This window comes from Nicotiana tabacum, chromosome 20, assembly GCF_000715075.1.
Source record: "Nicotiana tabacum cultivar K326 chromosome 20, ASM71507v2, whole genome shotgun sequence".
NCBI classification, from domain to species: Eukaryota; Viridiplantae; Streptophyta; class Magnoliopsida; order Solanales; family Solanaceae; genus Nicotiana; species Nicotiana tabacum.
In genome coordinates this window covers 131,359,832-131,371,393 of record NC_134099.1, presented here as the reverse complement: position 1 = coordinate 131,371,393, position 11,562 = coordinate 131,359,832, and positions in this window count along the sequence as shown.

Here is an 11,562-nt window from a genome sequence, read left to right as displayed (position 1 = left end):
AGTAACTAATTGAATTAAGGATGTAACAATTATTGAAGTTTGAAGTATTGGAACGTATAAATAAATATATATAAATACGATGAGGTATTGAAATATTGTGGGTTCTAACACAAAGGGTCACAACAATAAAGGAATTAAACAGTTTAAACATTTGAATTGATAACAACAACTAAACATAGCAAACCGAAGGTGCACGACACCAAAATCCAATTACTAACAAGGATAAGGGAACCAAACACAGAATTTCACTTTCATTTCATATCTTGTTGTAGGCGTGCAACTCGATCCCATTTCACATGTCTCGTTGCAGGCGTGCAACCCGCTTCCATTTCATATATCTTGTTGCAGGCGTGCAACCCGATCCCATTTCATATATCTCGTTGTAGGCGTGCAACTCGATCCCATTTCATATATCTCGTTGCAGGCGTGCAACTCGATCCCATTTCATATATCTCGTTGCAGGCGTGCAACCCGCTCCCATTTCATATATCTTGTTGCAAGCGTGCAACCCGCTCCCATTTCATATATCTCATTCCAGGCGTGCAATCCGATCCTATTTCATATATCTCATTGCAGGCATGCAACCCGCTCCCTTTTCATATATATCGTTGCAGGCGTGTAGCCCGATCCCATTTCATATATCTTGTTGCAGGCGTGTAGCCCGTCCCATTTCATATATCTTGTTGCAGGCGTGCAACCCGCTCCCATTTATAAATCATCATCAATTATAAAAGAATCCCGACAAGGGAATAATAAGGAAACAACAATATCCCGGCAAAGGAGTCAACAACAAGAATAAACACGTCCCGGCAAGGGAACCAACAGTAAGAATTAAATATGTCCCGGCAAGGGAATCAGCTATAACCAAACTTGTACCAACAATTAACTTCACAATGAAACCTCAACTACACAACAAGACATAATAAGCACGTGATAACTACACCGGCAACCACAACAATTGGACATGTAACCTATTTGCATGAAGCCATAGAGGAACTCACAACCAAGAAGTATCAAAATAATAAGAAAGGCAATCACTTCAATTAAGGCAATTTAGGGTCAATATAACACGTAAGAATTAGAGGAAAGCTAACAACGTCATATGGAGCATATAGAGGCAATTTAAGAAACTAGGAAACCCAATCATAACAGGATACTTTCCACATAAGGACCTAAGAATCTTAAAGGGCAATTCTCCCACAGATAAGACCGAGCACACGCTCGTCGCCTCGCATACACGGACTACAATTAACATAGAGGACTCAAATCCTAAGGGGTAGTCCCTTACACAAACTTAGGCAAGATACTTACCTCAATCCAGCCAATTCAATAGTCAATTTAGCTTTTCCTTTTTCCAGTTCATCAATGCTCGGCTCAATCTAGCCAAAAACGACTTGAATACATCTAATAATGTAAGAGAAAATAATTCCAATTAACAAAGCTATGATTCTTATACAATTTGCGAAAAGTCAACAAAAGTCAACTCCTCGGGCCCGCACCTCAGAACCCAATAAAATTTACAAAAACAGAATACCCATTCCGATACGAGTTCACCCATACAAAAATTATCCAATTCCGATACCATTTGGTCCTTCAAATCATCATTTTACATTTTTGAAAGATTTCACAATTTTTCCAGAATTTCATCCCAAATCATGAATCAAATGATGAATTCAATGATAGATTCATTTATTCTAGCCAAATCCGAGTTAGAATCATTTACCCCGATAAATTTCTTGAAAAACCTTCGAAAAATCGCCAAAATCCGAGCTCTCTAGGTCAAAATATAAAATAAAACCCTAAACATCGTATTTATAGTGCACCTCCCGGATTCCGTCACTGCTGACCGCACCAAATCGAGTGCGGTCCGCACTAGAGCCAGTGTTGTCCGCACAAAATCCATTGCCCCCGCGGTGGATTTTGACTGCAGTGTCAGGTTTTAGTATTTTGGTCATAACTTTTGCTACAGATGTCCACATTCCTATCATAATATGTTTCTGAAAACTAGATTCAAAGATCTACAACTTTTGTGTTTGACTAATCCTCAAATTCCTTGTATATCAAAATATATGAGCTTCCGAAGTCGGACCAGCAATCATGCAGAGCACTTTTGATGTGCGGCCGCACGCCATTTTGTGCGATCCGCACACCATTTTGTGCGGTCCAACACCATTTAGTGCGGTCCGCACTCCTTTCTGCGGTATGCATATTTTTAGTGCGGCCCGCACTCCCAAAAGTGCCAGACCCATGTCAGAGTTCCGAAATGCCCGGACTCGCTCGAAATTCACCACGAAACACACACGAGGCCTCCGGGACCTCAACCAAATGTACCAACACATCCCATAACATCATCAAAATTTATTCGAGCCTTCGAATTACTCCAAACAAAACCAAAATACCAAATCCACCTCGGAGTCAAGCCTAAAGACTTAGGAACTTTCAAATTCCACATACAATGCCGAAATCTATCAAATCAAGTCCGATTGACCCCAAATTTTTCACACAAATCATAAATGACATAATGAAGTTATTCCAACTTCTTGAGTCGGATTTTGATCTCGATATCAAAAAGTCAACCCCTCGGTCAAACTTCCAAACTACAACTTCTCGTTTTCGCCATTTCAAGCCTAATTAAATTACAAACTTTCAAATAATTTTCCGGCATGCTCCTAAATCCAAAATCACCATACAGAGCTATTGGAATCATCAAAAATCCATTCCGGATTCGTTTACTCATATTTCACCTTCCGGTCAATTTAATTCAACTTAAGCTCTCTTCTTGGAGACTAAGTATCTCAATTCCTTTCAAAAATCTTTCCGAACCCGAACCAATTTCCCAGGCAAGTTACATAAGAACCGTGAAGCATGAATTTAGCAATATATGGGGAGACGAGGTTGTACTTATTCAAAACGACCGGTCGGGTCATCACAGTGATCAAGCAATCAAATAATTAAGCGCAAGATTGAATAAATAAACCAATATGATAAAATAATAAGAACAATCTAAGCTTCAAACTACAACGTTCATGTAGCACCCAAAACTCTAGAACTAATAAACTATAAAATTAAAGGAAGAGAAGAGAAGAAAAACTAGTTAGAAGCCTCCTCCAAGCGTGGTGTGTTCCCCTACGTGAATTCTCCTTCAAAGTATGTTCTATATCCTCAAAGTGGCGTCCTCCCCTTTCAAAAATAGGCTTAGTCTTTCTTTTATACGTGTTGGATAGGTCTAGGGCCGAATAAATCGTGTCCCGAGCAAAATAGGACAAAAATCACGTCAACGGTGCCCAGCCCCGCACCAGGCGCCCACAGGGCGCTGCCCAATTTTCAGCTTCTGTTTCCAGCGCCATAGGTGGCACCAAGCGCTTCCTGTGGCGCCTAATTGCTCAATTCGTCCGATTTTGTTCGTTTTGGCTCAAATCTTGCGTGTTTCGCGCCCTCTTGCTCCCGAATCATTCCTACACATAAAAACACTTCAAATTAACATAAATAATGGCATTTAACATCCCAACTTCACGAAACAAAAGTAAAATATGAGGTGATATGCATAGAAATATATATGCTTTAAGCTAAACATCACATTACTTCCTTATCCCAGTTGATATGATGGATTTTCCTGTGGTCCCTGGTAGAACCCTATAGGAAGTTTTTCTGGATGCGGTCAATATTGTTTCTAGTCTTTGCTGGAAAAAGATTCATTTGCATGGAGTGGGTGGGTATGGCTGAAAGAGTTGATTGTATAAGGGTTAATCTCCCATATAAGGTTAAAAATTTGGCTTTCCATCCTTTTAGTCTAGTATTCATCCTGTCAAGTATGAATTGATAGTTCGAGCTTTTTTATTGTAAATTGGTAATTGGAAAGCCTAGGTATTTTCCCATATTATTTTTAATCTTAATGTTTAGGGTGGTTGCTAGGGATGTTTGGGCTGTGGTTGGTACATTTGAGGCAAAAATTATCTTGGATTGTATAATTTATTCTCTGCCCAGGTGGGAAATGAAGTTGATTCTATTTTCAAGAACAACTAATATTAAGGACAACTATACTCAACACTTTCAAGAACAACTAATATTAAGGACAAAATGAGGATAAGAAATAATTATATCTTGAAATTCTAAAAAGAAATATTTTTTTGGGGCAAGTATTTAGTAACCATGATAACTAGTAATTAAAAGGGGGCGGATTGAGTAATAAAGAAGGACTTCTGCAATGAGAAGTGTTTCTTACAAGGCAAGCCATGCTTAGCACAGCTTGTGAGAGTGTCGTGTTTATAAGTTTATAACTCATATAATACATGAGGATAAACTGAAACTTTTTTATTATATTTCCACGTCGAATGCGCCCAAAACTAAGTGTCAATTTCATGTTTGGCTTAAACACACAAGTTTACCACAGTATTTAACGTCAATAACCAACTTCAAAGTTAATGACTCCCTCCGTTCACTTTTAGTTATGGACTTTTGATGCCCTTAAAAAATAATAATTTTACCATATAACCCCTACTAATGATAGCATTTCAAAAAATCTTGGGAAGTAATTTTGGAAATGAGTAATTAATGATAAGGATAAAACAAGAAAAAAATTGTATTTCTCTTGATTTACAAAAATGAACAAGTAAAAGTAAAAATATATTTTTAGTATAATAGACAAGTAAAGTGAATGGATGAAGCATTTAATACTCAGTGGCAATAAAAAATTCCCACCTTGAGTTTGACCTAAGGGTTCTAACGAGTGGGCCGGGCCGGGCAGGGTAGGAAAAATTAGTAACCGTACGGGTTGGGATCCAGGCCGGTTACGGATTAGGGCTTACACGGGTTTAAGGGTTCGGGTTCATCCAGGTAAAAAATGAATCGTAAGGGTTACGGGTACAAGGGGCTGGGCCGGGCCGGGTTAGTGTAATTTTTAATTTTTTTTTTTGTATTTTGTATAACTATTGTAAGTTATATTAATATAAAGTAAAAATATAAAGAATACAATGAAGATGGGAAAAATTGTACTTATAAATTGCAAGTGCTACATTTATTCAAAATTCAAACAAATTGAAAGGTTTACACTTAACAACAAGTAAATTAACCAAAAAAGAGTAAATTCAAAGGTTTTGCATTGCCTTAGTAAGTTCGTTATAATCAATATGAACTGAGTGGCCTTCTTCTGGAGTGTTAAATTCGGATGGGTTACCATATGTTAATATATCTCCAAGTTCCTCGTCTTTTGGGCTATCAACATCTTCACGTCCTTGATTTCTTCGTTCCGATCTAATCCAATCTATGAAACATACTAAAACTTCCAAAGCATTGCTTCCCAATGAGTAACGGGTGTCTCCAAGTTGTTGTCATGCTTGGCTAAATACATTTTCTGATGCAACAGTTGAAATTGGCACATTTAGCACGCCCCGAGCCATAGCGGAAAGAACAGGAAATTGCTTTCCATTCTCATGTCACCATCCCAACGGTGAAAATTTCCTTTGTGCGAGGCTCTTTTTGCTTCTGCAAGTAGAATTGAAATTCATCAATGTTCCTGTTACTGGTTTGAGTGTTAGAAAATGTAGAAAAAATATTAAAACTATCAAGGCCCTCATCATCATCCACAGTAGTAGAAGTGGTACAGTGCATAGTGGGATTAACATTGCCTACATTAAGAGCAGCATCATCAATTACATTTGCATAATAATTATATAATTGTTGTAAAGAATCATTTAGCTTGTTCATACAAGCATATAAATCTGGGATTTCAGTAGGTCCAATCTCCATATAAGTATATAAAGCATTCATTAGTTGGTGACAATCAGACATCTTAATAGAATGATTTAAAACAACACCAATTAAGTAAATCATTCATTAATTGGTGACAATCAGACATCTTAATAGAAGAATTTAAAACAGCACCAATTAAGTAAATCGGAGGAATTGGAAAAAATATTTTTTAAATTTTGCTTGCATTTGTTCAATAACATCCCTATATTTTTCTTTCTTCTTAAATTCAAAGAGTAGAAAAGAAATTTCAGTTATATGTACTAAAGCCATAGTAACCGTAGGTTAATATGCTCCAGAAAACTCAACAGTAGCTGTATAAAATTTATGTAAAAATTTAACAACATCATTAATGACCTCCCAAGTAATAGTTATTAACATACGGTTTGGATCAGTACAATACGCATTAGCAACTTCAGTTATTGGGAATCTATATTTGTAGCAACATTTTAAAAATATATATGTATAATTTCATCTAGTAACAATTTCGTCTGGCATGAATCTGGGTTTAAGGTTATACTCGGTATACTTATTCTTAAATTCCCTAATTCTAGATTGTCTATTATTTCCTTGAATAACACCAACTGCACTTCTAACATGAGTAATCTCAGTTGAAAATAAATCAAGGTCACTTTTAACAATTAAATTATAAACATGACATGCACACAAAAACGTTGACCGGGTTTGACCGGTCCGGTTAACCGGTAGAAGTTAAGTAAACGGATCAACCCACCCTACCCCTTTAACCCAGTGCCACCCGGCCCCCTCTTACCGGTCTGGGTCGATTTTGGTTTTAACCCGTCTGAGCTGGTCCGGTTACGATTAAACCCGGCCCATTAAACACCCTTAGTTTGACCCAAAAAATTGTTAACATGGACAAATGTGCTAGGCACAATAAACGATAAGGAAGAATATTGATTCTCACATGCATCGTTCAAAAATATTTTCATGAACCTATAATTAGACTTATACTAGTCAAGCTTTTAGCAGAATAATTAATTAAGAAGCATTGAGTTTATTAACTAATAGCCTGTTTGGCCAAACTTCAAAAATTTGCTTATTTTGAGAAATGCTTTTCTCAAAAGTACTTTTAAAATTTTTGGTGAGAAACAGTTTGTGTTTGGCTAATGAATTTCATAAGCACTTTTGAGGAGTAATTAGTGTTTGACCAAGCTTTTGAAAACTGCTTCTAAATGTATATTTTTCTCAAAAGTGATTCTCAGAAAAGTATTTTTGGAGAGAAGCTAATTTTTTCTGCTTCTCAAAAACTGCTTCTGCTTCTTCTTAAAACCACTTTTTTTTTCTTCCAAAAGCTTGGCCGAACACCTTAATTTTTGCCAAAAATGCTTTTGGCTTAAAAAAACACTTTTGGCCCCGAAAAAAACTTGGCCAAACAGGCTATTAATGCAAAGTGCAATTGCCAATAATGAGAAGCATTATTAAATTTCAATCACAACTTTTGGTTTTAAAATCTTAATACCCAATTAAAACCAAAACAAGAGATGCGTACGAAAAAATATGAGGACAATTTTTTAATGAAGTGAACTCCGAGTAGATTAGTAGCATATTCTATTTTATGTCATATTCAAATGGCAAAATACTATAATGCAGATTCACCTTCACTTCTCACACGCATATTTCGAAAAATACTTATCAGGTCAACATATTATTTTTATTTGGAACAACGTAACAAGGTAACACAATTTACTAACTATTAGAATGCATTTTCCTTTTTCAAGATCGAGGTAAGAGAGAAGTTGATTTTACGTTATAGATAGCATAATTATTTAGGATGCAAAGACCAATCCGATCTGATGTTGAGTGTAAAACAAGTAAATAAATACCTAAAAACAAACAATAAAAAAATAAAGATTTCTAGAAACCAGTTAATTCATCTCATGCTCGGTCTATAAATAAAAAATTTTGAAAAATAATAAGATGACCTAGAAGTATTATTTTCCGTAATGGCGATTCTCAAGCTTAGTTTCATTCTAGCTATCTTTTTCATGGCAACCACGGGTTAGTATTGTACTCTTTTATGTCTACATTATAACTTGACATCATCAAATATTGTGCTTGTCCCTATGTATATAGATACATATATGGGAGAAAACATACTCCGATCCCTATGTAACAAATACGTATACAATTGTTTTTATGCATGTTATATGAACATGATTCTTTTATTCGTATAATATGATTGATTTTGAGAGTGAAATATTTCAGTTAATATGCCGTGGCTCTCAAAATCAGAAGTGTTGGCGGCAAGGGATGTTAATGTTGATCTCTCAAGTCTTGAAAGGCATCTACTCCCAGAAGTTAATAATTTGGGCCTAACTTGTGGGAGACTTTGTCAAACCAACGAGGACTGCAGTGATTGCTGGATTTGTTGTAAATGTGTGTTAACTTGCGACATATAGGTGCTCCTAATTAGTTGTAGAATACCTGCAAATGGTAATTAGCGCATGCCCTCAATGCAAAAAACTCTAGCTACTACAAAGTACAAATTCACGTCTTTAATATTTTGTATGAATAATGGAAAAAAGTCAAGTGAATTAATGACTTTTCATTCAGAAGAATAATGGATTTGATTGGAGTTATGCTAGCATTTTATTACTTGTATAATTCATCGTACCGGGGCGGAGCTACAGTAGTGGGTGCGGGTTCGGACGAATCCAGTGACATTTCCCCAATCATGTCTTTATATTGAAAAATTCGTTGTTTCTATACAAATATATCATGCCGAACCCAGTAATCAGGGCAGATTTACGCTTATCGAAGCGGTGTCACGCGACACCGCTTCGTCGAAAATGTTTATTAAATATATGTATTAATATTGTATGAAAATTATTAAGTAGAAAAAAATGACACCACTTGACATAAATTGTATGTTGGTAATGTGTTTGATTTTTCTATAAGAGGTTAAAAGGTTCAAACCTCAACTAAGACATTTTTCTTTTGTAAATATTTGCTTAAGACTCAATAAAATCAATAAATTAAGACTATTTCTTGTCTAAAAGTATGACAATCAAAGTTATATTTTTTGGGTACCATAGTAAGGGCTTTGGGATCACATGGAAGAGACGCACGTTCGATTCCTTGAAACCAACGCGTTAATTTGTGCTTTTTATGACATTTTTACGACAAAGTTTTGATGGGAGATGACCAGATTAAGAGGAGGTGGCAGACCTACTTTCATAAACTTCTAAGTGAAGAAGGGGATCAGGATATTATACTTGGGGAATTGAGGAATGCCGACAGTCACCATGAATTAAGTAATTGTAGGGACATTGAGATCGATGAAGTCATGGAGGCAATGCGTAAGATGAGAAGGGGCAGAGCTACCGGGCCAGACGAAATTCCGGTTGAACTGTGGAGGTGTGTGGGTAGAGCAGGCTTGGAATGGCTTACTGCATTGTTTAGTGTTATATTCAAGACTAATAGGATGCCTGAAGAGTGGAGGTGGAGTACAATGATCCCGTTGTATAAGAACAAAGGTGATGTCCAGAGCTGTAACAACTATAGGGGCATCAAATTACTAAGTCATACCATGAAAGTTTGGGAGAGAGTGGTAGAAATGAGAGTGCGAAGGACGGTGTCTATTTCAGACAACCCGTTCGGGTTCATGCCGGGGCGATCTACCACAGAAGCTATCCACCTTATTAGGAGGATGGTGGAACAGTATAGGGATAGGAAGAAGGATCTCCACATGGTGTTTATTGATCTGGAGAAAGCGTACAATAGGGTTCCTAGGGAGGTCTTATGGAGCTGCTTTGAGGATAAAGGGGTCCCGGTTGACTATATTAGGGTGATTAAAGACATGTATGCTGGAGCTAAGACTCGGGTTAGGACAGTAGGAGGCGACTCTGAACACTTTCCAGTTGTTACGGGGTTGCACCAAGGGTCTGCGCTCAGCCCATTCCTATTTGCCCTGGTGATGGATGCACTGACTCATCATATTCAAGGGGAGGTGTCATGGTGCATGTTATTTGCTGATGACATTATTCTAATTGACGAGACACGAGGCGGCGTCAACGAGAGGCTAGAGATTTGGAGATATGCTCTTGAGTCTAAAGGTTTCAAGTTGAGCAAGACGAAGACGGAATACCTCGAGTGCAAATTTGGAGTTGAGCCGACGGAAACGGGAGTTGAAGTGAGGCTTGACTCTCAAGTCATTCCCAAGAGGGGTAGTTTCAAGTACCTTGGATCGGTTATTCAGGGGATCGGGGAGATTGACGAGGATGTCACACACCGTATAGGGGTGGGGTGGATGAAGTGGAGGTTAGCGTCGGGAGTCTTGTGTGACAAGAAAGTGCCACCGTTACTAAAAGGTAAGTTTTATAGAGCAGTGGTTAGGCCTGCCATGTTATATGGAACTGAATGTTGGCCGGTAAAGAACTCACACATCCAGAAGATGAAAGTAGCAAAGATGAGCATGTTGAGGTGGATGTGCGGGCATACAAGGATGGATAAGATTAGGAATGAAGATATTCGAGAGAAGGTGGGCGTGGCCCCCATGGAGGACAAGATGCGGGAAGTAAGACTTAGATGGTTCGGGCACATTCAGAGGAGGAGTACTGATGCACCGGTGAGGAGGTGTGAGCGACTAGCTGTAGTGGGCACGCGGAGAGGTAGAGGACGACCTAAGAAGTATTGGGGAGAGGTGATCAGACAGGACATGGCGCGACTTAGGATTACTGAGGACATGGCCCTTGACAGGGAATTATGGAGGTCGAGCATTAAAGTTGTAGGTTAGGGAAAACTTGTGAATATTTCTACAGCACAATAGAGTGAGACTAGCCAGTTAGGAGTTAGACTAAGAATGTCATTGGTCGTCTATTGATGCAGGGCTTTACCTGCTAGTTTTACTATACCAGCCATCTATTTCGTATTTCGTATTCTGTATTTCATATCTCTTATATTGCTGTTATTTTATTATGCATTTTTATGGTACTAATATATCGGCTCCTGTTGCTTTTTTGAGCCGAGGGTCTCCTGGAAACAGCCTCTCTAACCTTCGGGGTAGGGGTAAGGTCTGCGTACATATTATCCTCCCCAAACCCCACTTGTAAGATTATACTGTGTCGTTATTGTTGTTGTTGTTGTTTCATTATTAAGAAAAGGCCAAATACATACACAACCACTTAAGCTTGTTCTGATATTCTATTTAGACACCTAAATTAAGCCTACCACCTATTAGAACCCTGACCTATGAGTAAACTGTGTCTATTGAACACATATTACAGAATCCTAAGAAACTGAAGGAGCGTGAATGCCACTCGTTCTGACGTGGAAAACTACACCAATGATAAGGCATGTCAGCAAAAAAAAGTCAAAATCTGAAGAAGCAAAACTAAAAGAAAAAAGAGTTGATTGAATAAGTTTCCAGCAAAGTTTCACCTTTCCGACGAAGTCCGTTCAGTCGCAAATCTTGGGTTTGGCGAACAACAACATACAATTGATATGTTAGTTTCAGGCTTTTAGGGAGGGACTTTCGGGGGGTAAAAGGAAAAAGGAACAAGATAAGAGGAAGGGGAGGCATTAGTGATGGCCGGCAAAAATGGAGATCGCCGGTGATGATATTTCCGACAGAGGCGAGGCTTTAAGATCTGATTTTTGGGGAGAAAATGAATCTTTATAGGTTGAGGAAAGAGAAATACGAAAAGAAAAAGGAATAAAAGAAGACTATTGGTTGCCGGAAAAAGAAGACAAAAGTGGCCGGAAATTGATTTCCGAGCGAAACTCCATTTTCCTGTCTCATACACGCTCAAGTTCATGTGAACAACACATTACCTGCCATGTCAGCAAAAAGTGTCC